The 3,693-nt window shown below is 49.6% G+C and overlaps 1 protein-coding gene across 2 annotated transcripts in view; it reads right to left on the bottom strand.

The window, feature by feature from the left end:
- Positions 1-1,480, bottom strand: part of NEIL2 (nei like DNA glycosylase 2) — a 10,875-nt gene extending 9,395 nt beyond the window's left edge. Inside the window, exon 1 of one of the 2 annotated variants that reach the window (XM_011359445.2) lies at positions 1,069-1,480. The gene's annotated coding sequence lies outside the window, so the exon portion shown is untranslated. The remainder of the gene's footprint in view (positions 1-1,068) is intronic. The other variant, XM_011359444.2, reaches the window with a different exon arrangement.
- Between the last annotated feature and the right edge of the window lie 2,213 nt (positions 1,481-3,693).

Here is a 3,693-nt window from a genome sequence, read left to right as displayed (position 1 = left end):
AGGGTGCTGTGTACGTGACCATAACAGCGCAGGGCTCAGAAGTATGACAAGTGCAGACACAGGGTCATGTTGGTTCAGAGGAGGGAGAGGCTACATACAGCTTATTCACAAATAATTATTCCTGGTAACAGAAACAGCTGGGGTTCCACTTTAACTCTGATCTCTCCATCTCTCCCTGCCTCAATCAGCCAAGTTCACTGAGAGCTTGTGTATGAGGCATTCAGGTGTTTGAGTCTGAAAGGTCTGCACCCCGGCTTCTGCGACACAGGAGTTCCCCATACCCTTACCCAGGGCATACTACTTACCCATCTGTTTCTTCTCCTGCACAAGATTCTATAAGTAATCATAAAACCCAAAGAACTAAGTAGGTACCTGGCACGGTGGTGGCTATTGTATTTCAGCAATTAAAACACATCTTTAAACCTCTTAAATAGGGATGCCCCTTACAATGCATGCTTTCTCGTACTTTAGTAAGCACATTCGATAATGTGTATTTTAAATTTGATGGTGCTTTAGAGTCGCTAAAATGTAGCAATTCCCCTAATCAGACCTTTAAGGCACTTGCTGGGCTGCAAGGAGACTTGCAACTGACCTTAACCTCAACCAGCTCTCTCTGACCAGGTCATCTCCAACAGAGGTAGCTTCTGGAAAAGCCTCTCTCTCTCTGACATGCACCTACCTAATCCTTAAAGTATCTCGCCCGGCTGCATGTTTCTTTTAGGCATACTAAAAGAAAACTGGACAAGTTACCTCTATCATAGTCTTAAAAGATTAGAACCAGAAGGGACATATTTTGATGGGGGAACCATGCCTGCCCTCAAGGCTTCTCTCTCAACGCTGGTTGATGGCTCACTAGCGGACCACACTGAAGGCTGGAGAGGAGAGGGGCGTCACCGTCGTCCTCCCTTTTCTGGCAAATCACTCACTGCCAGAGGGAAAGTCTAAAATGGCTGCTTTCCCCTTCTTTCTTCGGGCAATGTGGGGTGAAGGTGGGCGCAGAGACAGGACTGAAAGGCACGCGGGGAGCCTCCTGGAGGGAAGAGCAGGGAGGCACAATGATAAACATACCCCCCCGAAAATAAGATTCGGCCAGAGATTCCATAAGGGACGCTTCTAAAATGATCCATAATTGAGTGTTCCTGCCGGTAACTAGGAGACGACCACGCGCGCACGCGGTAAAGCTTGGGAAGCCGTGCGCTGTGATGGGGGCTCCGCGCACGACCGAGGACGGCGGCGCGCTGTCCTCTAAGCACCGCGCGGGCTCCGCGGAGGCGCGGGCGGCTGCACTCACCGGCTCCGGGCCCGCGGCCTGCGGCGTGGAGCTAGGAGAACTGGGCGTCCAGCGTCCGCGCGGGGGCCTGCCCTAAGGGTGGGCGCGGAACGCTGTCCCAAGAGCCCAGAGTGGGGCTCTGGCCCAAAGTGGGAGGCGGGGAGAAGCTTGAGGTTACGCTCTCGGAGGTGGGCCGGAGGGCTGTGTTGGGTGGGAGGGTGCAGAGCGACGCTCCGCCCCTAGGGGGGTGTGCGCAGGTGGCGGGGCTCTGACGTCAGTGGGTGGGCACAGGGCTCTGGCCCGGAGGGGCGAGCTCTTGGCCGGGAAGGTGTCGACACCGCTAAAAGCTACGGCGGGGGGTCGGGGTTAAAGGGCGGGAGTGGGAGAAGGGCGGAGGGGGACGTGTATTGTCTTACAAAAACAAACGGTTATAGAGAAAAGTTGATAAGTTACTGAGAACTTTGGCTGGTTCAGGCAAAGGCAAGCCTTTGAGTTGATTTTGCTCGGCTTCCAAGCCTAGGGAGGTCATTGTGAAAGAAAACACGTTGTCAAATTCTCGTGACAGTTTAAAGGGTGGGATCTTTTACTTCATATATAATTTGAATATTGTTATTTGAATTTTTACCATAAGCAAATTTGCCTTAAAGGTGGTATTTGTATATCGGAAGTTGTATTTCAAAAAATGTAAAAGGTAAACTAGTAGACTAAAACAGTATGTTCTGTCGTTCTTTAAAGAGGATGAGGAGCCAGCGTGAGAGAGCAGGCACCATGAACAAGAGCTGAGAGGGCCCTGGGGAGAACTTGGCCAGCGCAGGGAGACAGGCCCAGTCCCTCCTCAGGTGGTGTCCTGCTAATTAAGAGGTTGAAGTACAGGTGGCCTTCTACTGAAGGGGCTAGGACAGGAAATGAGGAGAGGAAGGCTGGGGAGGCGTTGGGTACAGAGGGTCCTCAGCACAGAGGAGCCCTAGAGAGACACGATGAAGTTTGTGGGCATGGAATTTCCAGGAGGGATCTCCTGAGAGCCTTCTGGTCTCCCTCTTCCTATTTCTGGCCTCTTCTGGAGACAGGTAATTTAACCTTTTTGTAACTCAGTTTCTTCATTCGTAAAATGGAGTGAAATGCCTATTTCACTGGGCTACTGTGCGATTTATTGAGATGAGTCACATCAATTCCTTATCACTGGGGCTGGCATAAAGTAATAGCTCAGAACATTTTACTGATTATTATTGTTTGCTTCCTGGATTCAGGGCACCCCAAAGCCCACAGGAGCCTGGGCCTCAGCACTATGAGAGTCAGCGGCCAGCTTTGTAAGGGCCACGGAGCCAGTTCCTCTCTCTTCTTTTGTACTCCCGATTTCTCCAACCGGGTTAAAGTTAGAATGCACGTGAAAATCGATTAAAATACAGCTGCCTCCACAACAGCCAAGAAAGGAAGTGAAGAAGAAAAGCAGTGGGATCCGGCGAGGAATCAAATTGCCGAGGGAAGAGTTTAGGAATTCTGAATCACATCGAGGAGTGTTCATATATCTCTAGAGGCTCCTGGGTCAATTCCAGTTGCTCCTCTTGTACTGTAAGCCCTATTCCTTAATGGTTCCAGGTCCTTATTTCATCATGTCTAAATTGGGAGAGTTGGAGAACATGGAACCGAAGATCCTGCCCAGTTTCTACAAAGACCTTGAAAGACTTTCATTTCGGAGTGGGACCTAGACCCAGGCTGTGCAGGGTTTCCAGCTTTGGGGTGTCCACTCTTTAGGAGAGGCAGGGGTAGGAGTCAAATAGGCATGGTTTGAATCCTGATTCTGTACATATTAGTTCTGTGACCTTCAGCAAGTTACTTAAAATCTGTGGGCCAGTATCTTCTTTGTGTGCAAAATGTGGTTGCGAAGATATGCAAATGTTTTATGTGCATATGTAAAGCTACTAGCAGCAACTGATGTGCGGTTGTGCTCAATAAGCAGTAGTTACTTTTTTAGCAGAATTTCTGGACTGATCTCAGTTTGCTTGAAAATCAGGCTGTTCCATTCTGAAGGGCTCAAGAAAGAGTAGGAGAGCGCAGGTGCCTCCATGTGGTGAATGTATTAACTGCAAGACAAGACAGTACCTTTATTCCAATCTCAGGGCCTCCCTAATGAGGGTATGATACAGCTCAGTAAGTGTCGCTCTTCCTTATGTCAGCTCTGTGGCCTTGGATAAGTTCCCTCGATGGTGGTGGGACAAGAGGACTTGGGCCAGATAATATCTGAGACCCCCTCATGATCTGTAGATGAGTGAGGCATGGTCTCTCAATCCTTTTTCCTAGTGGAGTTCAGTTTTCTTTCCATCCCATTCTACTCTTCCAGGCTAGTTATTGGAAACCTTAGCAATGCTAACTTCCCCAAACCCTCAGCAGCTTGTATCCTGTGACCCCACTGTACTCCTATCAAC

Source organism: Pteropus vampyrus, unplaced genomic scaffold (assembly GCF_000151845.1).
Source record: "Pteropus vampyrus isolate Shadow unplaced genomic scaffold, Pvam_2.0 Scaffold47, whole genome shotgun sequence".
In the NCBI taxonomy this organism is placed as follows: Eukaryota; Metazoa; Chordata; class Mammalia; order Chiroptera; family Pteropodidae; genus Pteropus; species Pteropus vampyrus.
The sequence above is the reverse complement of the archived record's forward strand: the minus strand, read 5'-3'. Positions and strand labels throughout refer to the sequence as shown.